General features: G+C 40.5%; 1 protein-coding gene across 2 annotated transcripts in view; it reads left to right on the top strand.

Annotated features, from left to right (window-relative positions):
* Positions 1–26,101, top strand: part of DENND2B (DENN domain containing 2B) — a 163,545-nt gene that overhangs the window by 12,096 nt on the left and 125,348 nt on the right. Inside the window, exon 2 of one of the 2 annotated variants that reach the window (XM_038568990.1) lies at positions 5,103–5,359. The exons of the other annotated variant lie outside the window; for it this stretch is intronic. The gene's annotated coding sequence lies outside the window, so the exon portion shown is untranslated. The remainder of the gene's footprint in view (positions 1–5,102; positions 5,360–26,101) is intronic. 2 annotated transcript variants of the gene reach the window in all.

The following is a 26,101-nucleotide window of genomic DNA, read 5'->3' as shown; positions in this document are numbered from 1 at the left end:
TATATATTTTAGTGTGTTTTTAAGGTCACAGTGTCAAAAAAATTTTGCACACAATTTGAGGTTCTGTGCTTCTTATTCCCTACAATTAAAAAAACTAGGTAGCTTTTAACAGAATATACAGTGAGCCAGTTGTTATGGATTATTTTACTTGATTACAAAAGATAGAAATGTAATCAATAGTTTCAGTAGCCTATTAGTGCCACCGTATTTGTATAACAAAACATGTTGATTCCTCAATAATATGTTTTAAAATCTTGTTAAACTTTGGTTAGTAGGAATTATTTTTTTAAACATTTACTTTAAGGATTTTTTTCTCTTAGAGGTGGGCTGTAAAGGCAACTGTGCCTAAGGAAGGTTGCTTATTATGAGGGGAAGAGCTATATTATGTTTCAATTCATGTAATATCTTGCTTGATTCCTTTTGGGATGCCTGTGTGAGTGTGTGGTGAGAGAGGGGCTTTCCTCTAAGGGAAAATTGGCCTATGTAGAACTGACAGAGAGCTTACAATTAATTTAGTGTAGTGTTTCTTAACCTCGGAGATTCTAATTCAGTAGATCTGGAACTAGAGCCAGAATCTGTATTTCTGACAAGCTTCTTAGATGATTTCCAAAGGGCTCTCAGCATCAGGAACTAGTGGTCCAGTATGCTCTAAAGCTGTACTGATTGCAAAAACCAGTTACAAGCATTCATACTACTACTGTTACCTTTTTTTTTTTTTTTTAAGATTTTATTTATTCATTCATGAAAGACACAGAAAGAGGCAGATACATAGGCAGAGGAAGAAGCAGACTCCCTGCAGGGAGCCTGATTCCGGACTCTATCTCAGGAGCCGGGGATCACGACCTGTGCCAAAGGTAGATGCTCAACCACTGAGCCACCCAGGTGCTCCTACTGATGTTGCATCTATGTGACTGTAAGCCACATTTGCCTTTTGAGGGTCTTGGAAAAGAGGAAAGTAAAAAGCCAAAGGGAATGACAAGTCATCCCTTTTAAGTCATGGTAGCTACTTCTGAGTCATGCTGGGCTTCTGGAGATTACAGATCAGAGTTGTTTTATGTTGAAGCTGGCTGTAAGTCTTAAAGGTTATAGAAAAAGTTCAAGGGTAAATATGGGGTGCTTTAGAAATGAGGTTCTACTCAAATGTAGGGGGAATGAAAAGCAGGATTGGGGCAGCCCTGGTGGCGTAGCGGTTTGGCACCGCCTGCAGCCTGGGGTGTGATCCTGGAGACCCGGGATCGAGTCCCACGTCGGGCTCCCTGCATGGAGCCTGCTTCTCCCTCTGCCTGTATCTCTGCCTTTCTCTCTCTCTCTCTCTCTCTCTGTGTGTCTATGAATAAATAAATAAAATCTTAAAAAAAAAAAAGCAGGATTGGATTAAATAGTATTTGTTGAGGTTATGGATTAATAATTAGTAATTAGTTTCTCTAAAAGACATTTTAGGATAATTTCAATCTTTAGCACTTAAGGTTAGCTATTTAAGCAAAATGTACTATTTTTATTAATAATTTAAAAAAATGAAATGATATGTGGAAAAGTTTGCCCTAGAAAACTTAAAGGTGATTTGGGCCACCATTCTTGCCCACTTGCCTACTTTAGAGAAACCTGGTTCTTTGGATCATGAAGCATAAATGAGCCCCCCATTGCCCCTTTGATTAAGACCACTTAGAGGGATCCCTGGGTGGTGCAGCGGTTTAGCGCCTGCCTTTGGCTCAGGGCGTGATCTTGGAGACCCGGGATCAAGTCCCACGTCGGGTTCCCGGTGCATGGAGCCTGCTTCTCCCTCTGCCTAATGTCTCTGCCTCTCTCTCTGTGTGTGACTATCGTAAATAAATAAAAATAAAAAAAAAAAAGACCACTTAGAGTATTATAGGCAGAGTACATTACATGGGAGGAAATAACTGCTTCATGAGTACTAGACCTGCAAACCTGAAAGACTTCCTCAAAAATCTTAACCACTTTGTCCCTCAAAGAATAATAATATTTAAAAAAAAAAAAACACCCAAGCAAAATCTATGAACCAGAAAACCCAAACTACTCACTATGTTTAAGTGCAGGATTTAAAATAGAAAAAGGAAGTAAAGTCCATCTCTGTGATGTCAAGTGCTATTTTGGTATATAACAAAATAGTTGAATCATAAGTCCCTCAAAGTTAAAATATTAAACAGACTCTTAGCTATAAGATGTGTTGCCAGGCATCTGTATGGAATATAACCATGTAATCAGAGCATATTGTATTTCTCCACACAAAGAGAAGCAAAGCTACTGCTTCTAAAGATTAGGAAACTTTCATTAGACTGACAGAAGACAGTACAGAGGAAATGGCTTGGGGGTGGAGGAGATGTATGAGAGAGGATGAAAGGAACAGCATTCATACTCTCCAAATTAGAGCCAGGATGTTTATGCTCAAATCTTGTCTTGGCTCTGTGTTGAGGGGACTGCATAATGGGGACATGGGAATGTGTATCTGTGAGATCCCTAAATTAGGCACTAAATAGACCAAATTCCTCCTATAAACGCTTTTTATTTGTAGCAGTCTCTGAACATTTCTGAATATATATTGTGAGTAAAGCCCAAAGCCAGCTAATGCTAATTACCTCTTCCTCTTTTCTGTTGCTAGTATCCTTCCTTAAGGCTGTTATTTCATTCTGTTGTTTACAAGTCACATGCCTCTAAAGGATTGTAACCTTATGGGGAGTGGTTTTATTTACCTCTCATTTACTCAGGCAGCATCTATGTATTACTGTGCACCTATTTCATGCTGGGCACTATGCTAGGCACATACGGTATAATTATTGGCAAGACAGACTGGTCCCAGGCATCACAGAGCTTACGTCTCCCTTAGCTTTGTCAAGTGATGTGGAATTAGATTAATGCAAATTACTTAATTAGCACCATTTAAAACAGCACTAAAAACGGTTCAGATGTCAGTGTCTCTAATAAAATTTTGGCCAGTATTAAGATTAATACATTAGTGGAGTTAGACTCAAGATAGTATTTAGGCTGTATTTAGAAAATTTAAGGGATGTTAATTTTCTTTCTGAAAGAGCAGATCTACTTACAGTTTTTCTTAAGAATCAAACAAGTTCTATGCATAATTTGCAATAGTACTGGCAAGCAAAAGGAACGGCTATTTGCGTCTTGTTATTGCTCTCTTACATTGCATTAGCGCACAGAAGGCAGTGGCAGCGGTTGTAGAGGTGAAAAGAGTTACTATCCTGGCTCTGCTGGAAAGAAAACCTTGATGCTTTCTTTACAGATGTCAGTCACAAGAAAAACAGGATTTTGATAGGATTTTATTAGTTTTGCAAGTGGGAAACTTATGAACCTCCTTAAAGAGCTTAGGGAGCTGCAGGTGGAATTTGCCTGGAAGGTTGTTGAATTCTGTTGCTTGTGTTCCTTCAGGATTCTTCTCCATGAGTTCTCTTGTTGCTTGTGGAAGATAGAACCACCCTAATTTGAGACTGAAGATTGGAGAAGGCTGAGTCCATTTATATATGGCCTTGGTTTCCTGAAGGGGTTCAAGTGCTTCACTGAACTAGAGGAGAAACTCATTGCTAGATTTTGAATTTGGAGTAAAACTTGTTCTGATTTACCCCATTTCAGGTTATCACCTGTATTTCTTTTCTTTTCTTTTTTTTTTTTTTTAAGATTTTATTTATTTATTTATGAGAGACACAGAGAGAAAGAAACATAGGCAGAGGGAGAAGCAGGCTCCCTGAGGGGAGCCCAATGCAGGCCTTGAACCCAGGATCCTGGGATCACGACCTGAGCGAAAGGCAGATGCTTAACCACTGAGATACCCAGGTGACCATCACCTGTATTTCTCAGTGGGCCTCAACAACAGAAGTCTTGGGTTTTCCTAGTGGAGAACCAATTCACTTGACCAAGTACTAATGTATTTTTCACACACAGACAACTGTGTCACGCGGTGTAAAAGGCCTTCTGCTAGAAAGGCCAAACGTATCCTTTGGTACTACTATTACTAAGATAAAGAGTTAGTACTAGTAATTTATGTTAATATCCTTTTTGGGCCAAGGAACAATAATAGCCTTTATGAGTTTGTTTCTTGCCACTATTTCTCTTCTATCATGAAGAAATTCAGTTATTTCCAGGTATCTCTTAAAATCCCCATTATTTTTGATGCTTGTCCTGCAGCTGAGTAACTCCCTCTTTAGGATATGTGATAATTGAATTAGCTTGGCTTGGGCTTTGAAACATGTCTCGGCCATAGCCTGTTTATGTTCATTCATGCGCATTTGCTCCTTCAAATCGTAAACTAGGTTTGTGAAAGTCAATTTTATGCATTACAATATCAAGGTCTATTTTTAGTGGTTCATGGGATGGGAAATTGGGTTACATGGCTTCCTAACATCCCACCAAGTATGTCTGGGTTTGGATTTTAAGTGGTTTGCGTTATTCTTTTCCAAGTGGATTGTCACACTGAGTTAACGATGTCTTTCAGAATTCCACTAATAAATCACAGATTCTCACTGCTAGTATTCCATTGCTTATTTAATGACACCCTATTCTAGTTTTGGGTTTTGCGAGCTAAATGGAGTATTTAAAACAAAAGCTCCGAATGCCCTTGGAACTTTTGGTGCAGATCAGACTCCTCGGAACCCTAGCGCTTTCAGAGTGTCTCTGCCACTGCTGCAGTTCCAAATGTAGCTTCTCGTGATGTCTTTCTGGGTTTTGCAGGGCTCCCCCAGGCCGAGGGCTGGGAGAACGGAAAGAGCTCATCGGTTTGTTTGAAGGCAGGCAAGCTGTACAGGCAGCTTTTCCCAGACTCTCCCAACTCCGGCTTTTCATGCATACCAGCAGAGCCGCTTTTTTCCTCCAGTGATTGAAACCATCTGGACTGCAGGGGGGTCACGTGTGTATGAGAAAATGACATAAAGTTTCAGACCCCCTTGTGCTTTGCTCCAGATCCAGACAATTCTTGTTCGGATGGTGCCGAGGTGAGGGCCGTCCAGCTGGAGGGCCAGCTCCTCAACCTGCCCCCCACCCCCATTTCCCCAGCCCGGGTCGCCCCCCTCCCCTCCCCTCCCCTCCCCTCCCCTCCCCGCTCCGTACGCTCAGCGCGGTTTCCTTGTTCCCTCCAGGGCCTCGGAGCACACCCCTCCACCGGGCTCCGGCAGCCCACCCTCTCCGTCTCGGGTGGAGGCACACCTCCTCCACGCCCCCTGCGCTCGGATCCGTGCTCCCTCCCACCCGTCTCCCTCCAGCCCGGCCACAGCCCCGGGCGCGGATGCCTGCCCGACCACCGCCCTCTCTCCCGGAGCGGCTCCTCCCCCGGGCTGCGCGGCTCCAGACAAGCCCCCGTCGGTGCGAGCGCCCGGGCTGGCTGGGGGGCTCCGAGGTAGGTGCGTCCGGCCGCCGCCCCGGCTCCCCCAGACGGTCTCCCCGCTGGGGCGGGGGGGGCGGGGGGCAGGGGTCGGTGCCCTCACCCCGGGAGGGGCGCCGGGGCCGCCGTGCCGCGCCCTCCCGCGCCCTCCCGCCGCTGCCGCCCCAGCCTTTCCCCGCCGCTGGGCGCTCGGGCCCCGGCCGAGGTCCAGCGCTGTGAGTATCCGCGCGGGGCGCCCACACTCGGGGGGCCTCTGCGGGCGCCGAGGGGCAGGGCGTGGGCAGCGCCGCGGGGCTGCGGGGACTGCCCCCCGGGCGGTCGGCCGCGGCGGGCTCGGCTTTCCGGCGGGCTGGGGCCGCGCAGTTGGGGGTGGGGAGCAGCGAGCCCCGGTCTGGGGAAGCGCAGGGCTGCGGGACGCGGAGGCTGCGGGCGGGGCGGGCGCGGCGGGCGGGCCTGGGACTCCCCGGGGTCCCCCGAGCTGCGCTGCCGCCGAGCCCTTACCTGGAGCTGGGCTGGCTTGTAGGCGGGCTCCTCGAGGGACACACACACACACACACACACACACACACACACGGAACTCAAACAAAGGAAAATTAACTTTGCATTCCATCACTTCAACAAATTAAACTGAGACTATTGGTGAACGATTAGCTCTCCTTTTTTTTTTTTTTTTTTTTTTTGCCCTTCTCCTAAAGTGCACCAAATATTAAAGATGTATTTTTAAGGGACTCAAGACTAATGGAATACACTTTAGCCAATGTTTGTGCTACCTTATCCAAGAATTTAGTAATTTAGTAGAATTCAAGAGACTGAACATTTTCAAGTGTTTCTGAAGGGATTACTTTCCCGGGATCTTTGTATGAATGTGGTTTACAGTTACTTGAACATGAAGAAAACAACTTTGGCACCTTCTTCACGAAGTGAGAAAATTTGCCTGAATGCTGCCTTAGTCTAGTTCTTGATTTTATCCCTATGCAGGTGTTTCTGTTGTTTGGGACGTGGGTCTTGGGAGTGGGAAAGAGGTCATTATCTCATCTACAGGACAATTTTGAGCTATCTCTTACCTGCACACACTTGGACTGGCCATCTTGACCTGGCCACAAGATTAAAACCCAAATGACTACATTATTGTTTTTTGTTTTTGTTTTTTTTCCTCCAAGTAATATTTTCAGAGGGTGACTCCATTCACAATAATGAGATTTTTCAGAAACAGGGGCTTCTAAAGAATCAGAAATGGTTTAGGTTCCAGAAAGCTGATCAGAGACAGAGACCCAATTGCTCCATAGTCTGTCTCCAGTGCTGCATTAAGGACCGCACAAAGCAAGAGCTCAAGAGGAGCCTGTTGAATGCAGGGAGTGAAGTAAAGGCCTCCTGGACTCTGCTGGCTTGTCTGAGAGTTGCCCTGTGACTATGTAGATACAAGCTTCCTTTTTCATTTATTCAGTAACGATTACCCTTGGGGGAAAAAAAAAACTCCTCAAGATATGGGGGAGATTTGTTCAAGTGTATATGGGAAGTGGTATTATCTTCAAAGTATTTTTTATGGAACACTTAGCGATTGGCTGATAATTAGTAAAAACTTTGCTCTTGGGTTTGTAGACTCATTGGAGATAGAGGAGTGGCACCTAAGAGAAGAATAACAATTTTAGATCTATTGGCTTCGAATATCAGAATTAATTATAGAAGCTCAGAGGGGAAAATAATTACGAGCCAGAGTGGCTTCATGGTAGAGAAGGGATTTCAGTTAGGCCTTAGAGCGAAGTATGGCCCTAAAACTGGCAGAGTTGCTGGGGAGAGTTTCCAGGAAGACAGAACAGATCATTTGGATTGGAGCTGGTGAGGAAAGCAATACTTTCTGAGCATCTTACTCTGTGCCACAAGCTGTGCTCTCTCTTTCATTCTCTAGTGATGCAAAGTAGTTGTTGTTATTCTTATCTTCAAGAAAGAGAATTCTTGTTTTTAAGACAGAAAATCCAAAAGATGAGTAACCTGCTCAAGATCACATAAGTAGTGAGTGGTAGAGCTGGAATGCTGACTCCTGATTGTCTGCTTCTAAAGCTTGTGCTTCCACAACTTTCTTCCAAAATGAGTAGTGGGTAGTTCAGTTGAAGCCGACTAGTGAGCTTGAATTCTGGCTCAGGAGCTGGAACTTTATCTTATACACATTGTCTGACTTTAAAAGGTTTTTGAGAAGAGGATGATGGGCAAAGCAATGTTTTTAAGATCAGTGTGACATCAGGGTACAACAATGTGATACGCTTATCATAGGTAAGGTACAAGATGTAGTTCTTAATTAAGGAAGGTTAAAAAAAAAAAAAAGTGAAGGTAGCAAAGATACTGGGTGTTTAAATTCCTGCTCCATTTACCATAGCATCCAATAGCTTGGTTCACTGGGGAAGAGCTCATTGCACTGACCACAGGGCTGTCGGGGGTCTGGAAAAGAGCTGGGCCTGACCAGGCAAACATTGAACTGGAGTGTGTATGCGGAGCAACATGGCTGGCAGTTTATATTCCCCACATGTGTTGCAATGCTTTGGTGAAAGTTTTTTGTTTTGTTTTGTTTTGTTTTTTTTCTTTTACGACTATCCCAGGACAGAGATCAATGTCGTAATTTGTTTAAGAGCCTTTACTAAATGGTGAAGTTAAGCTCCCAAACCAGGGTCTGCCCTAAAGATCTCATTTAAATTGAGGTGTCCTGATATCCCCCAATATTCATTTGTTTCTTAAAAAAGGCTGAATTTTAAAAATTTGGTACTGGCAAGATAAAAATGAGTTGAGGTTACCTTTCTTAGTAAGACCAGTTTAGAAAAAAATGCACATTTATTTCACTTATTGTTATGGAGGAGCAATAGATACCTTTGGGGATTTAACTGTGTAGGAATTTCGAAGGGATAGGAAAGCCGGGATTTAGAGATGTGCAGAGCTCTTCCCCCGCCCTCTACATTTCTTACCAGTTAATTGTATTGTTCATATACACAACCAGGGAGCTTACAGGGCCTTTGAATACCCACATTTATAGCCAGACCCTTTGATTCTCTGCAGATAATGGGCTCAGGAAGGGCAGTGGTGGGTGGAGTCACTTTATTAGAATTGTCTCCCACTTTGAACACAATCTAGATGTCTGGTTCATCCTTGTGCCACCTCTAGGCCTTTTCCTCTGAGCTTGTCAGTGCTCTGAAGATTGGGTTTTTAGGCAAGGAATATCAGATAGTGGGCGGGGAAGGTTGTGCCCCCCCCCCCCCAAAAGGCAGAAAAATCAAGTTTGTCAACCAGAGAATTTTTATTTTAATTAATGTTAGAGTCAACCATAGTTTTTCGTAACATACAAAATATAAACCCAAAATATGATCTCCATTCTCTATACCCATTTTTACCTTAAAGAGCCTCTAACTGGAGAGTTTACTCCTTTGAATGGGGCTTTGATAAGTAAAATTCTCACCAGCAGTTCTAATGGTGTGAGGACAGGACTCACACCGTTTGGATTTTGGATCTCAGAAGAATGTGACCTCTTAAATGTAAGGGATTTAGACTCCAGAGATATAGGTTGAATAGTTCCAGCTTTGCCACTTTTATTTAGAAGTGTCTGGAGTTTGATGTCAGGGGGATCTCTTAGCTCAGTTACTTTAATTCTTCTAGATGAGGGTAATCCCCAGTCCAGGCACAGTTCATGCCCTGATTAGTCCCTTGGTTCCTTCTCGTAGTTTGTTATCTTGTGTTACCTGAAAGCCATTTTGTTTTATCTGTAGCCTGTGGTTATAGATCAGAAAGGAAAATCAGTTAGGAATCCCTCTAGAGAATGGCAAATCTCCTTACTAGTTGACTGGTGATCTTTTCCTTGGAGTTTGTGTGAGAATGCTCTTAAAGTTTAGCTTTGAGAATTGGGGTCTCAAACAGTGACTTTGGCAGTGCTCTTATTTAAATGTCAGAGATGTTGGTTGCATTTTTTGGTTCATTGCTTACTCATATCGTTGTTAATGTTTTTATATGTGGTAAGCATTTGTTATTTTTATCGCTTATTAAAGGAGTGATTTAGGTTTTATAAGGTAGCTGAAAGCTTAGAAAAATAGGACTGGAATATCCTTTTGATACTCAGATATAATCTCCTAGTAGAGTAGAACCATTTGACCATTTTAACTTGCTCTGCCTTCAAATATCCTTAAATCTCTCTCAAGTGATTTGCTGTCTCTCAAGAGGTTGCACAGCCTCTCTAGGAAACATTTTCTGAGCTTTCCAGACTGATGATCACAGATTATCTCCTTGTAGTTAGGCTGAGTTTTCTTTTAATGTTTCTTACTTTCAGTTTTCCCATCCCTCTTCAACACACAGATGTTCACAAAGTGAACAAGTTGTCTTTCCTGGTCTCCAGTGGCAGCTACCAAATGTGCAGATTGCCCCTCTGGACCCATCCTTTCTTTCTCTTTGTCTGGCTAACCAAACTGAGCACTCTGTATTTTTCTTTATACATCTCTCTTTTTAGACCTATGATTATACTTGTTGCTTTGTTTTTTGTTTTATGCAGGAAGTCAATATCAGATATGTTAGCAATTACAGCTTTCGGTGAAAGGAGCCTTTTGGAAATAAAATGTGCTTTCCCCCCTATCAGCATGAATCATTGTGTAACATATGTAAACTCTGGAGATGATCTAAAAAAATTATCAAAAGAATTTTGCCTAAGTTCTTTAAGAGCTTAAAAAGAATCTTACAAAAGCCTTTGTAAGACTATGCTAAAAGTAACAGACTAGCCCAATCAGGACCTTTCCAGAAGTGTGGAAATCATTTGTTTATACCAGAATTTAGGATCCCCAAGCAAATACGATAGAAAGAACCTACTTAACCCTTTGTTAATAGCATAAGAAATAAAAACCCGTTTTAATGGTTAAAGGGCCATGGTGATTAGAATATACTGAGAACCCTGATTATCAGTGTTCTGGAAACTACTTTGAGTGGATAGGTATAAATGTTGGTAGCTTTTTGTCTGTCTTTTGATGTGAAGTTGGCATCTTGGATGTTAATTTCGTTAAGGACAACTTTGAATCTAGATATTTGTGGATGCCCCCCTCCCTTATCCCTATTCTTCCTCATGCCAAAGGCTAATTGGAGTGGAGCAGAAAGTACTTCTCATCAGGGAGTAAGCATCTTGGAATGTTTTGTCGGACACTCTGTATCGGTATCATTCATATACACTTTCTTGTGTTCACCATTTATTGAATATCCACTTTGGAAAAAGCACCAGGTTAGTGCTTTCAAGCATCTGTTTGTTCTCTTACTACTCTTTTTTTTTGGTGAACATGCTTCATGTTAGGTGTTAGATGATGAATTAGTGAGTGGGTAAAATTAAATTAGATGGGAAGTTATCTTTGGATATTGGATAGTGGAGGTATTGGGTACCTCCTGACTGGAATGTTGCTGTTGGGAAGTGGCTATTTGCATATCACTCTGCCCTTTCTTCTAGGTGCTGTGATGATCCTTGACTAGGAGGCTGAGCATGTGGGATATATTTTTTAGTGAGTAAACAGGGCCCAGTTACTTATTTTTGCTATCAGTTGTGTTAGATTATATATATTTTAAAATTTATTTATTTGACAGAGAGTGTGCATGCATGCACACAAGCAGGGGAGAAGGGCAGAGGGAGAGGGAGAAGCAGACTCCCCACTGAGCTGGAAGCCTGGTGCAGGGCTCGATTCCAGGACCCTGGGATCGTGAACTGTGCTGAAAGCAGTTAATAGACTGAGCCATCCAGGTGCCCCAGATTATATTTTCTGTTGCCGGGAACTCCACTTTGCATAATATTCCCTGCATTAGGAAGTACCTAGGAAAGGACTATCTGGAGAAGGTTTTCCTGAAGGTCTGGTTTGGCCAACGGTGGATTCTAGGTGCTTAGGCCCAAAGGGCTTCTACACAAACCAGAGTAATTCTAACACTGGGATACAAGGGGAATGGAAGTTCTCTTAAAACGTTGCACTAGTATGAGACAGATGTCAAAGCTTCGTTTCTCAGTGGACACCAAAATCTGTACAGAGACCTAGAGATGAAGAAAACCCAGCTTTCAAATAAATATTTAGTACTCTGTAGGGTTAGGGAGAGCATGGAAAAATGGAATTTAAGGCCAAAGTGTTCATTTGTGTCCATAATGTCAAAATAATCAGAAATATCAGTTGTGAGGGTTTTGTTTTGCTATTTTTTTCCACATCTGTGTTTTGACAGGTCATTGTCTTAAATTAGAATCATATTAGGACCAAATTTTTTTTTTTTTTTTTTTTTTTTAGGACCAAAATGTTTTTACAGAAAGTGATAGTAGAGTTATGGGAGGTGGGCAGAGGCTACCTTGTATCTTATTTCAGATGGACCATTTAAGAAATTCTCATGAGTAACTCAGTGGTCAAAATTAGTTTGAAATAACTTTGCTGAAAGGTATTGGTTAAAGAACATTTATCGGCTTTTGTTTAGTCCTGGTTTAGATATGAGCAAGAAAGACAATTTGGGAGCAGTATCACTTGCCCAGCCCTGCCTGCACTCAAGTTCCTACTTAGTTCCCATGTATTTGTCACTGTTACTGATCCCTGGAGGGCCAGAGGTGGATCTCAGGACATGAGACTCAGACATGGCATCAAGAGGTGCTTGGCTGGCTCAGTTAGTAGAGCATTTGATTCTTGATCTCAGGGTTGTGAGCTTGAGCCCCACATTGGGTAGAGATTGCTTAAAAATAAAATATATATTGAAAAAAATGTTGAGCTTGGTAGGTCACTAGGACTGTAGGTGTGGGGAGATGGGTGAGTGGGACAGGGAAGAAAAACTGAAGAGCATATAGTACTATGGAAATTGAATAAAGAGATGAAAAAGTTAGAATTCTTTTTTTCCCTCATTGACTTAGACTTTTGTTCCATTGGAAATGCTTTATCACTTGAGGTCATTTTATGAATATTCACTACAACTAGCTGAAGGCACTGTCACTCCTGTACATTGATGGGAAGAACCCTCCTAGATGATTCTCTGGATGTGTATTTGGATTATTTCTATTTTCTTTTCCTCCTTTTCTCCTAAGTTGTGATGCTGCTTGTTTTGTTTTTAAGGAATATTCTGGCTTTAGTGTCTGGACATTTTTAGGGCTATGGGGACTGGGGGCAAGGGTCCCATGACATGTTGCCAGGTATGAGAGACTTTTACCCAGGCAAATTCCTAGGAAGGAGGGAAAAGAAAAGTTTATATACAAAGTCAGAAGGGAAAATGGCATGGTGGTGGTGTAACCGCTTTGGCCATTGTGACTGTCTCTGCTAAGATGAGGCTGATGCTTGGATGATGGAGTGGTACTGAGAATATTTTATAATCCACATCATTCCTTGAAGATTTTTTTCTTTTCTTTTCTTTTCGTTTTTTTTTTTTTTTAATTTTTATTTATTTATGATAGTCACAGAGAGAGAGAGAGGCGCAGAGACACAGGCAGAGGGAGAAGCAGGCTCCATGCACCGGGAGCCCGACGTGGGATTCGATCCCGGGTCTCCAGGATCGCGCCCTGGGCCAAAGGCAGGTGCCAAACCGCTGCGCCACCCAGGGATCCCATCTTTTCTTTTTTTTTTTAAAGACATTATTTATTTATTCGTGAGAAACACAGAGAGAGAGAGAGAGAGAGAGAGAGAGGCAGAGACACAGGCAGAGGGAGAAGCAGGCTCCATGCAGGGAGCCCGATGTGGGACTCGATCCCAGGTCTCCAGGATCAGTCCCTAGGCTGTAGGCGGCACTAAACCGCTGAGCCACCGGGGCTGCCCAAAGATTTTTTTTTTTCTTTAAGAAAAAGCGTAGTGCATTATATTGATTTTGGTTTTGAAACTTAGATGACATATCCCTAAGTAAGCATACAGAGAAGTGAACTTCCTTGAGATCACATAGTTTAAAAGATGAAGAGAGAGCCAGGATGTGAATCTAGACCATTAGAGACTGAAAGCCAAGCCCTTAACTGATTGTGTATAGCCTCTAACTGGCCCTGACTCCTCTACTACTGCCCTTTATTTTATTTTAAATTTTTAAGATTTTATTTATTTATTCATGGGAGACACAGAGAAAGAGAGACAGGTAGAGACACAGGCAGAGGGAGAAGCAGGCTCCATGCAAGGAGCCCGATGTGGGACTCGGTCCCGGGACTCCAGGATCATGCCCTGGGCCAAAGGCAGGTGCTAAACCGCTGAGCCACCCAGGGATCCCCTACTAGTTCCCTTTAGAGTCTCTTCTTCACATAGCAACCTATTATGCCTGTTCCCTACTTCAGCCCTCCTATGGGATCCCACCCATCACACTTAGAGTCCCACTTGCCAAGTCTTTAGGTGCTTTAGCCTCTAGTCCTCCGACCTGCTGTCCACTGTCCTCCCCATCTCTTATGTCTCAGAGCCTTTGTCCTGTACCTGGGATACTCTTCTTGAATATTGCTAGTTTGTACCTTCCTTCATTCAGGTGTCAGCTCAAATGCATCTCCTTGAGGAGGCTTTCTCTGACCATCCAATGTAAACTGCTCTTGATAAACCTTTAAATCCTTCCTTTGTTTTCCTTCCTAAAATTATATTATGCATTTGTGTGTTTTTCCTGTTTGCTTTCACAAATAAATAAACTCCATGAGATGAGGGAGTTGGTCCTTCTGTTTACTGGTGTCTTTACTTTTTAGACAGCACGTGGTTAAGTTTTCTTTAAATATTTGTTAAATAAGTAAGTGGTGTCATTTGCTTTTGACTTTCATGTTTAACATAACTTCACCTGGATAAAAATAGCAGAGAAAAGGGATACACAGGTGATACATACCAGGTCTGGGATATCTATCTATCTATCTATCTATCTATCTATCTATCTATCCTAAAAGATGTTATTTATTCATGAAAGACATAGAGAAGCGAAGCAGGCTCCTTGCAGGGAGCCCAATGTGGGACTCCATCCCTGAGCCAAAGGCAGATGGTCAACCACTGAGCCACCTAGGCACCCCTGGTTTTATATTTATTACCAAGGCTTTGCCATAATATTTGGCCAAGAAAATGCTTAGGAAAGCTGAGTTGAATGAATGTACTGTTTGATTTATTTTGGATTACAGATAGGAGCTCAAAGAAGGGAGAGAATAGTGTGGACTGGAGTGCTTAGAGAAAATAACTGAGGGCCTTGAAGGCAAGATTGAATTTGGTTGGGAGTATAGGAATCGTTGGGAGTATAGGAATCGTAGAGGTGGGTTTGTTGTTTATTTTTTTAAAGATTGATTTATTTCAGAGAGCATGCAGGTGTGCATGTGCGAGTAGGGGAAGGGGCAGGATCTTCAGGCATATTCCCTGATGAGTGCAGAGCCTGATCCCAGGACCCCAAGATCATGACTTGAACCGAAATCAAGAGTTGGCTGCTCAATTGACTAAGCCACCCAAGTGCCCCGTTGTGTTTGAAAGCTGGAAGGATTATTAGGATGACCTAGTTCAATCTTCCTGGCTATAGACGGGGACACTGAGCTCAGAGGGGCAAAGGACTTGTCCAGAGGCACATATGGTTTTGTTAGAACCATATCTGGAATCCCGGTATTTTGATTCCTGGGTCAGTTCTCTTTGCTCCATACAGTGCTGCCTTCAGAATCAAGGAAGAGCTTTGGGGATAGGAAGTGACTAGGAATAGCTCCAACAAAGGCCCAGACGCAGAAAAAAATGTTGGCTGTGTAGGATAGAAATTAGGATGGAAATTAGGTCATCCTAATTGAATCAGCAAGTTTATGAAAGAGATCCATGGGAGATAGAGTAGGCTGTAGAAGCTGGATAAGATCAGGTCCTGGAGGATTCTTTTTTTTTTTTTTTTGTAAGATTTTATTTATTAATGAGAGACATACAGAGAGAGAGAGAGAGAGGCAGAGACACAGGCAGAGGGAGAAGCAGGCTCCATGCAGGGAGCCCTATGTGGGACTGGATCCCAGGTCTCCGGGATCAGGCCCCAGGCTGAAGGCGGAGCTAAACTGCTGAGCCACCAGGGCCACCCTCCTTTTTCTTTCTTAAGTAATTTCTATGCCCATTGTGGGGCTTGAAGTCACAACCTGGAGATCAAGAGTTACATGTTCTACTGACTGAGCCAGCCAGGTACCCCAGATTCTCAAGGATCTTGAATGTTATCTTGAAGACTTTAAATCTAGAATGACAAGGAGGCAGGCATGCTTGCTTGCCTGCCTGCCTTCCTTCTTTCTAGATTTATGTATGTATGTATGTATGTATGTGGGAGGAAGGGCAGAGAGAGAGAGAGGGAAAGCATCCCAAGCAGACTCCAGGCTCAGCGTGGAGCCCACTGCGGGGCTCCATCCCAGGATCCTGAGATCACAACCTGAGCCGAAACCAAGAGCTCCTATCTGTAATCCAAAATAAATCAAACAGTACATTCACATCACAACGACTGCACCACCCAGGCGCCTCATGTAGTCCACATGTTTTCAACTGGAGCTGATGAGAATAGATTGATACAACCCTTACCAGGCCAGTAAATTGGCATGGGGTATGATACTTTAAAAGTTTTTTCCATCCTCAGGAATCTTTTTCCATCTCTAAGGAAAAACTTTAAGTCAGTATGTAAGTGAGAACACAGACCTTTAAATAATATCTCCTACTGGATCTGAGAGTTTGGGTTGCAGAAAAAGCCTGGAGCATTTAGCATTCAACCAATACTTATTGAGCAGGACCTGTTAAATACCTAATACTGTGCCAAGTATTGGAGTTTTAATCTTTTGGTCATATTGCATCAAGTGTTATAGATAGGATATGAACATTTGGTTCTAGTTCATATTAAGTTCTTTTAGCACCTAAAGCTGTATAATGGGTCCATAAGCCCTCAGTTCAGCTGCTCACTTATGCCTGCATTCATTTGTTGAATGTTCACCACGTAAGAGGTGATATGCTGAATGCTGAGGTAGTTTTGAAAATGAATGAGGATTGGTGAGGGTCCTCAACTGGTCCGTTGGTAGGTCTGGTAGCTGACCAGTTTCCTTGGGTTCCTATTTAAGAGGAGAGTGTATCAGCAGTAGTGCATCCGTCTTCACTTGTTCTGTCCACACTGGGCTCTCCCCTGTTCCTCTTGCCTCTGTTTCCTAACCCTATCTTGAAATTTAAGAGAAATAAAATTATCTTCTTTGCATTAAATTTGGGAAGTTCCACTAAGGGTGGCACTTCTCTGATAAAACCTTTTTTCTGTTGTTAGAGATTTTATTTATTTATAAATAAATAGAGGCAGAGACATAGGCAGAGGGAGAAGCATGCTCCCTGAAGGGAGCCCAAAGCAGGACTTGATCCCAGGACCCCAGGATCATGACCCGAACCGAAGGCGGATGCTCAACCGCTGAACCACCCAGGTGCTCCTCTGATAAAACCTTTAATATAATTTGAAATCTTTCCAGGAAAATCTCTTCTGTCTGTGAAATCCCAAAGTAGAGCCTTCTCCATGAGAACTTTCCTCCTTCTTATGAAAGTTGCTTTGCCTACAGAATGGATACAGGGTATGCAGTATTCAGTATTTCTCAGGCTCTTCACTTCTGTCTGCTTCATTGGCTCTCTGTGGGGACTGCCAGGAGGGGCACGTTGTTTTGTTTTCTTAGAGTGAATGACACAAATGAGAGGGAGGCAATTGTGCTAAATTTTCCCATCATTTGGAAAGGCAGCTGCTCAAACAAAAGAGGCAAAAGAAGATGGATACAGAAGAGTGTTAAATTGAGCCTTTGCATTGCCAACTGGAGTGAGATTGCTTTCCCCTCCTTTGCTTGGCATCTGGAGCCAGCTTGTCTACTGTCTGAGATTTGCTCTGCTTATTCATATCTGTGACCTCTTTTAATAGAAAATGACAAAATATAAAATTATCTTTCTCTTCAACCTTAAATTGGTTCTTTTAAAAATATATATATATGACTCAGGTGGTTACCCAGGTCATGATCCCAGGGTCTTGGGATTGAGTCCCATGTTGGGCTCTCTGCTCAGAGGGGAGTCTGGTTCTCCCTCTCCCTCTCCCTGTGTGCTCTCACTCTCTCTCTCTCAAATAAATAAATAAAATCTTAAAAAAAACTAAAAAAAATATAATATGTACATTGTAGTACATATAAAAATATTAGAAGCTTCACTTCCCTATCACCTAGAGATCACCACTATTAATATCTTAGTGCACCACCTTCTTGAACTTTCTCCAGGCACATATGTACATATTTGTATTTTGTCTTTTGAGTAAAACCAGGTCATACATACTGTTTTTCATTCTATTTTATTTTCAATTTCTTCTGCTTTTCTAGGTCAAGGCATTTTTATTTTAACTCAGACCATATTTCCCCTATTGCCCCTACGTGTCTTCATCATCATTTAATCTAACCTAGTCTCTTTTGTATGATACCATTTTGTCAAAGAATTATCCTTAATAGGTTCCCTCAAGTGAGTGCTGTCTCTGTTACCTGTGTATTGCTAAGAGGTTTGAAGGTGTCATCTCATTTAACCCTTGCAACAGCACTGAGCACATTTTATCATTCTAGATTTTTGTATATTCTCTTCCTGTGGGATCTCAGCTATTTCCAGGGCTTCAACTATTTCCTTTATAGCAGAGATACATTACTTGTAGCTCAATGGTTACCCTGAGAGCATGAGTTCTTGAGCCAGATGGCCTGGGTTCAAATCCTTTTTTTTTTTTTTTTTTAACCACTTACTATATGTGATCCTGGATAAGTCATTTAACCTTTCTGTGTTTCAGTTTCCTCATCTGTAAAAGGGCTAACAATAGTGCCTCCCTCCTAAGGTCTTCATAAGGATAAATGAATTAATACATGTAAAGTACATAGATGACCTGGCATGCAGTTAGTGTGTATAATCATTACTACTCAGCAGCTGGATGATCCGCAGGCCCCTCAAATTTTCCCTGTTCCATACTTACCTCTACAAAGCTGCTCTTTCTTCTTCTGTATTCACAAGCTTCTTTAATGATATCCGAATCATCTCTGATTTCTCCTTTTTTCTCAGTAATCAAACTGAAAGTCTTGTCAGTTGCATTTCCCAAAAACCCTCCTCACTGTCTCGTTTCCAACTGAGTTAGAGATTTTACCATCTTTTTTCTGGAATACATCCTCAGTGTCTCAGAATGCCTGCCCCTGGATGTTCCTGTCAGTTCCCGGCCTGCTCCCAAGAGTGATCATTCTAAAATAGTTTCATTATCATAGTTCTTTTGCTAAAAGCTCTTTCCTTTTTTATGAGGAATAACATAGAGTAAAGTGCACAAATATTAAACATATAGCTTACTGGATTTCAACATTTGTATTCACCCATGTAACCCCTGCTCAGATCAAGATATAGAGCACTTCCAGCTCTCTGGATGGTTGCCTTATGTCTCTTCCAAGATAGTATCCACATTCCTACTCCCAACCACTCTGCTATTTGTTATTGCCTTTTTTTTTTTTTTAACATATCTTTACAACTACTTAAAATAAGTTCCTTTTTCTAGTTTTATTATGAAACAATTGCTATATATCACTGTATGAGATTAAGACATACAACATGATGGTTTGATTTGGGTATATTGAGAAATGATTACCACAGTAGTTCAGCTAACATCCATCATCTCATATAGATACAATAATAATAAAAAAAAAACACAAAGAGAAACATTTTTATCTCCTCCTGATGAGAAGTCTTAGGATGTACTCTCTTAGCAACTTTCCTGTATGTCATGGAGTGGTGTTAGCTGTGGTCATCATATCATACATTATGTCCCCAGTGGTTATTTATCCTACCTTCTAGAAGTTTGTACCTACTCCTGACCACTATTGTATATTCATTTGTTTTGCCTTTTCTTGATCTTTGTGTAAATGAATCATAAAAGCTCTTTATTGAATCTTCTTTGACAGGGTAATTCCAAGCTAACTTAATGTGACATTCAAAAATGTTTGTCATCTGGCTTTTACTTCAAATCCTTCACACTTAGCCTGCCCTTCCTGCCATGCCAAAATTGCATGTAGTTTACTACACAATAGGCTCTTTTTCCCTTTCATTTCTTTGTACTTAATATTCTTTTGGCCTTCTACTTCATTCCCTGTAAATTCACCCTCAAAACTCAGCTCCAGGCCAAATCAAGCCCCTCTCTGTACTCTGGAAGCATGATTATTATTGTCAGTTACTTATTTACATGTCTTTCTCCTCTCTTCATTTTCAAGAGCCCATTGATGGACCATTTCCCCCCCTAATTTTACATAAGTAATTCATGTTCTCTCCAGGAAAATTAGAAAACAGAAGTAAAAAAATAACCCCAAATCCCACTGTATAGAGATGACCATTTTTTACACACACACACACACACACACACACACACACACACAATACCAGAATATATACACCAACACTGTACAACAAATAAACATATATTCACAAAATACTAAATAGTTGTTTAATCTATTATTTAGAATTTGGCTCCCTCCCCCCCCACTTTTTGTTGTAAAAACTCTGTATTATGTCTGAATTTTAATGCAGTTCCTTTCCCTCATTATTTTTGGGGGATACATTTGTAGAAATAAGATGAGTAGATGAAAGAGATCAACATTTTAAGGGCTTTTGATATGCTTAGCCAAATCACTCTCCAAAAAATCTTTAAGCTTCATTTCTGCTAGGGTGACAGTGCCCATTTTTTAGCTGTCCCCGCCAAGCTAAAAAGAAGGAAAATAGTATTTGCAAATCTGATAAGATAAAAATGGTTTGTATCTCTGTTTTAATTTGCATTTCTTTGATTGTTACTGAGGTTGAGTATTTTCTCATATGCTTAATGGCATTTAATTTAAATTTATTATATAATCTATTTCTTATTTACACGTTCATGTATTTTTATATTTTTACTGATTTTATCAGTTTTTAAGATGAAAGATATTAACTCACCATATATTTCCCTCACTTTATCACTTATCTTCTAACTTTATTGTTTTCCACATGTAAGCATTTTAAATAATTTATTGTACCAAAATTTATTAGTCTTTTAAATAATTTTCTTTACCTATGGTATTATTCTTAGAAAGATCTTTCCTTAGCAAAATTAGATAAATATCCATTATATATTCTTGTACCCCTTTTATAATGTAATTTTTTTGCATTTAAATCTTTACTCAATCTGGAACTTCTTCTGTTATAAAATAGTAACACCAATAAGAGCTAATATTTTGAGTGCATATTATATGACAGGCACATGCTTCATTTGTACTGACTTATATAATACTTTCAACAAACCTATGATGCAGGTACGATAGCAACCAAAGGTTGCTCAGCTAGTAAATAGCAAAGATAGGATTCAAGTTCAGGTAGTTGATCCCTAGAGCCCATGTGCTTACCTACTCTGCTAACTTAATTTTTTCCCAATGTTTTAATGTCATTTGTTAAGAAATCCATTATTTTCCCACTGTTTTGAAATTGCCAGTTTTAATCATATGCTAAATTTACTTATACACTTAAGTATGTTACTAAACTTTTGTTCAACTGAGCTGTCTGTCTGTTCCAGTGATAATGCCACACGGTTTTAATTTGTAGAGCTGAAAGATGGTATTCTTCTCCCGTGTGCATCCCCAGTGCCTAGCAGTGACTGTTGCCTTATAGGTATTTAATGAATATTTGCAGAATGATGTAACTCTTGGAGGTTCATGGATAGAATTCAGAGTCTGCAACTTGGTTAGGAAAAAATTACATCATCATTTTCATTGATCCCAGACTGAAATTTAATATTTCTTTCAATTATGAATATAGGCAATAAAGCATAGGAGTAATAGCACTACCTGTGACTTCGTCATGGATATTTGCCAGGGTGAACCTTAGGTTAAAAACTCTTACTTTACTGCATTTCTTTCTGCAGGCCATCTTATCTTTGTGTCTAATACCTAGACAGTGCCTGATACTTGGTAGATGCCCAAAAGCCTACTTATTGGAAAAACTTTTAATTTTCTTTCTTTTTTTATTAAGATTTAACCATTTATTTTATTTTATTTTTTTAAAAGATTTTATTTATTTATTCATGAGAGACACAGAGAGAGGCAGAGACATAGGCAGAGGGAGAAGAAGCCTCCTTGCAGGGAGCCCTATGTGAGAATTGATCCCAGGACCCTGGGACCACACCCTGAGCCTAAGGCAGATGCCCAACCACTGAACCACCCAGGTGTCCCTACCCATTTATTTTAGAGAGAGAGTGTGCGCGTGCACGGACAGTGTGGGGAGGGACAGAAGGAAAGAATCTTCTGGCTTGACTCCCTCCTGAGCACAGAGCCTGACTGGGGCTAGATCCCATGACTTGAGTGCAAACCAAGAGCTAGATGCTCAACTGACTGAGCCATCCAGGTGCCCCTTAATTTTCACATATGCACAAAATCAGAGAACTGTATAATGAACTCCTGTATATTCTTCTTCCAGCTTCAAATATTATCAGCATTTTGCCAGTTTTATCTATTTCCCCTCATTTCTGGATTATGTTATTTTACCCAATAATTTTTCAGAAAGCATAACTAACTGATAAAGACTTTAAAACATATAGCCACTCATAACACATTTAGCAAAAGTAAAAAGCAATTCCTCAATATCATCTGTTACGCAGGTGGTATTCAGATGTCCTCAATTGTCTCAAAGGTGTCTTTTACTTAAATTGAATTTTTAATTGGGATCCACATAATACCCACACTTTGATTTGGTGGGTATGCCTCTTCTTACATGTCAAAGATATTGTATTGTATAAATTACTTGTTAATTTATCTTCATGCTCTCATACTGCTCTTCCCCTGCTTCTCTATTGCCTCTTACTTTGGTATGTTTTTACTAGTAATTTACTCTTGAGAATTGTTCTTTTCCCGATTTAAAATTTTATTTATTATTTTAATAAATTGTTGATTTTGGTTATTTGGTCTTATTTTTAAAACTTAAATACTTGTTCCATGTAAAGTTGTTCCTTCACCCATGTTTTGGACTGAAGTATGTGATGGTAAATTTCTTAAGATCAAAGCTCTAACAGATATTTCTTTTTCATTTTCTTAAGAGGTCTCACCTTGTAAAATACTTTGATGTTAAAAAGAATCTTTCTCTGAGATTTTTATATGCATCTCTTGGTCTTAATTGAATCCTCTTCAAAATTGAAAGAAATTCAGATTTGGGTCTTTTTTATATGCAGAGTTTTTCTTTATATTTCAAGAATATGAGAATGTCATAGTGTTTATCTGTGTTTGTTGATTTTGTTCAGGATTCTATAAATTTTTTGTATTTAGACTAAAATCCTCTTTTCTGGACAGTTTTGCTTCCATTAAACTTTTAATTATAGATTTGAAGCCATTTGTTCAAAGACTTCTATTATTTGCAGGGTGGTTCTCTGAGCTGCATTCTTTCTTATGATTTTTCAGCTTGTACATTCTTGAATCTCTTTTTATTTGCTTTTGCATATTATATCTTTTTCTTGATTAGCTTTTTCTGTAGCATCACTTCTGTTATACTCATATTTATTTATTGCTGTAGGATGGACCTTTTTTTTTAATTTTTTAAAAATTTTTATTTATTTATGATAGTCACACAGAGAGAGAGAGAGAGAGAGAGAGAGAGAGGCAGAGACACAGGCAGAGGGAGAAGCAAGCTCCATGCACCGGGAGCCCGACGTGGGATTCGATACCGGGTCTCTAGGATTGCGCCCTGGGCCAAAGGCAGGCGCTAAACCGCTGCGCCACCCAGGGATCCGTAGGATGGACCTTCTATTTTTACATCCTGGACTTGTATAGTCATTATGATGGTCTGTTTCATCTCCTTGAGAATCAGTGCCAACTGCTCTGTAAATTTGATTGATTGATCGAGTGTTTACTGTGGGGGAGGCAATCCATTGCAGGGATTAGTTTTGTTTTTCTTTCCTACCATAAGGTTGTTTTTCCTTTCTTACATCCTTTACCTGTTTATTCATTTTTCTAAGTTTACTTGTTGATTCCTCTTTCATAGTTTCAGACTATTTTGCTTACACTGTATTTACTGAGATTTGTGAGGAGTCCTTTTCCATATATTGAAATTCCATTTCAGCCTCATTATAAAGGGTTAAGGAATTTAGGCATTTTCTATTTTGTGATGGTGAATTTAATAATCATCACCCAATTACAAATCCCCCATTTTGGAAAATGACTTTGTAAAAGAGAAACGACATTCCAAATTCCCAGTTCATCTTTGTTAAGGTGAACTTGAAGGAAAGGCCCTATGATGATGGGAGAAAGCTCTCTACCAAGACATGGTTTGTGCCTGAGAGACGCATGGTTTGGATATGCTTCTGGAGAGCTTGCTGACTGCGGTAGCCTCCCGGTCAGTGATGGCCCTGGTGCTCATGCTGTCCCCTTTCTCAGTCACCATTCTCCCACTTGGCCATTACTGTTACTTATCTGACTCTTGCTATTCCTGTGTCTGCTGTTTAAAAACTCTTGAGGATACCAAGCAAAAGAACAATTGGAAATATTTTTTTAAGAAAATGAATGACTCTTGAGTAACAAATCCTTTCTCCAATGAGATGGTTCCAGCTTTTGCTTTCAACAAAATGGAAAAAGTTTTCAGCTGGTAGAGGATTAAAAATAATTTTTGATAATTTTGGCATATTATTTGGAAGGAGTGCAAAGATTGATATTGCTACAACAAAATTTCTTTCTTTTTTTTTTTAAGATTTTATTTATTTATTCATGAGAGACAGAGAGAGAGTCAGAGACATAGGTGGAGGGAGAAGTGGGCTCCCTGTGGGGAGCCCAGTGTGGGACTCGATCCCAGGACCCTGGGAATCATGCCCTGAGCCAAAGGCAGATGTCTAAACACTGAGCCACATGGGCGTCCCAACAAAATTTCTTTCATTCCTCTCTCGTTATTTATGTGAACAAAGTTTCTTGGCCCTTGCAACTAATAGTCTAAAAATGGAAAAATTAATGCATTTTTAATAAAATTTTATTGTTTTATTTAATACAAATTCATAATGATTGTTTTAATCAGTTGCATAATAGCAATAAAGATAATGAAAGCCCAACCCAAAAGAAAAGATTTTTTTGAACATTGAGAGATTTTAATCATGGAATTAAAAATATATGTATAAATATATTTATATGTAATAGTTATATTGCAGAGAAGTATCAAAATTTGATCAGAAGAGATTTCCAAGAAAAATATTAGGATAGAATTCTGAGAAGGAAGTAAAAAGGAAATAAGAGTTCACAGAGAAGAAGGAATGATACAAAATTTCATGTTTTTTTAAAATGGATCGTGATGGATTGTAAATCACTATGGTATTCATTGGATTAATTTGGACTCCTGTTAAAAAGAGTATAATATAGTAGTTTTATTTAAAAATGTCAATATTTATAAAATGCCAATATTTATAATATGCCGGAAAGTATATCTCTACTATTTATGATGCAAATATGTAATTTTTCATTTAAACATATGGGAAGAGGGGATCCCTGGGTGGTTCAGCGGTTTGGCGCCTGCCTTTGACCCGGGGCGCAATCCTGGAGTCCCAGGATCGAGTCCCACATCGGGCTCCCGGCATGGAGCCTGCTTCTCTCTCCTCCTGTGCCTCTGCCTCTCTCTTTCTCTCTCTCTCTCTGTCTCTCTCTCTCTCATAAATAAATTAAAACAATTAAATAAAAATAAACATATGGGAAGAGTACGTGTTTTGTAAAATTCATTTACTGCAATATGACAAACATTTATAGTAGAGCATGTAAGTGATTAACCAGAGGAAAAGGAAGAGTAATAAGGAAAAGATGTAAAGGATGCGTCAGGATTGGAGAAAGTAACCAGAGAAACTGCTATTGGAACTGAATCTTGAGCGACTATGGGAGTTGGCTAGCAAAATAGAGGTGGAGAAGAAGGGAGAGCAGTGTATGCAAAAGGCCTGGAGGTCTAAAGGAACATAGGGACCTTAGGGGAGATGGCAGGATTGGCATGAGCAGGATAGCGATTTGCAGCCAGCCTGACAGTGCACTTTGATGGCCTGGAAAGGAGAGGCAACAGGGCAGGAGGTAGTTAGAAAAAGTGAGATCCATTATTTGTGGTTATTCCCAGTGGATATCTTCTGGACATTCTTACAACTGTAGAGATTTTTTTTTTTTTTTTTAAGATTTCATTTATCTATTTGAGAGAGAAAGTGCATGCACACAAGTAGGGGGAAGGGCAAAGGGGCAAAAGGAGAGGGCCGGATGCAGGGCTCCATCTTAGAACCCTGGAATCATGACTTACCATCACCCATCATGACCTGAACCTAAGGCAGATGCTTAGCCAACTGAGCCACCCAGGTGCCCCAACTGTGAGATTCTTGTTTATATTCTGCTAGGGGAGAAAAGAGAGGCCCAGCCAGGGTCCATGCATCTTACAGGTTTTGTATCTCAGTAGTGATGGGCAGGCTGAGATTAGTGCTAGAGTCCAAGACTTCCTTCTACACACTGGCCACATGTTTGGTTGAGGCCTTCAGCTTGTCATTAAAAAGGGTAACTACATCTTTGGGCCCAGGAATTGAGATCCTTGGGCCAATAAAGGATCCCTCCCCCCCAATTTGTGAATTTGTTTATATGTGAAAAACTTTTACAAACTTCTGCAAGGTAAATCAAATTTAACATATCAATTTAACTAAATCACCCTTATTATAAAGAATTCGACCGTGTAAAGTTTCGCTGGTCCCAGAAAAGTTAGCACATAAGGTCATTATTCTGGCGGATCTGGTACTGGGAATTCTTTTGCTTTCATCATAGAGAGGCTTTCCATTATAGGGATCAAAGTATGAGCTCTGTAAGAG

The sequence above is a fragment of the Canis lupus genome, chromosome 21 (assembly GCF_011100685.1).
Source record: "Canis lupus familiaris isolate Mischka breed German Shepherd chromosome 21, alternate assembly UU_Cfam_GSD_1.0, whole genome shotgun sequence".
Classification (NCBI taxonomy): domain Eukaryota; kingdom Metazoa; phylum Chordata; class Mammalia; order Carnivora; family Canidae; genus Canis; species Canis lupus.
Note: the sequence above shows the minus strand (reverse complement) of the source record. Positions and strands in the feature narration are given on the sequence as shown.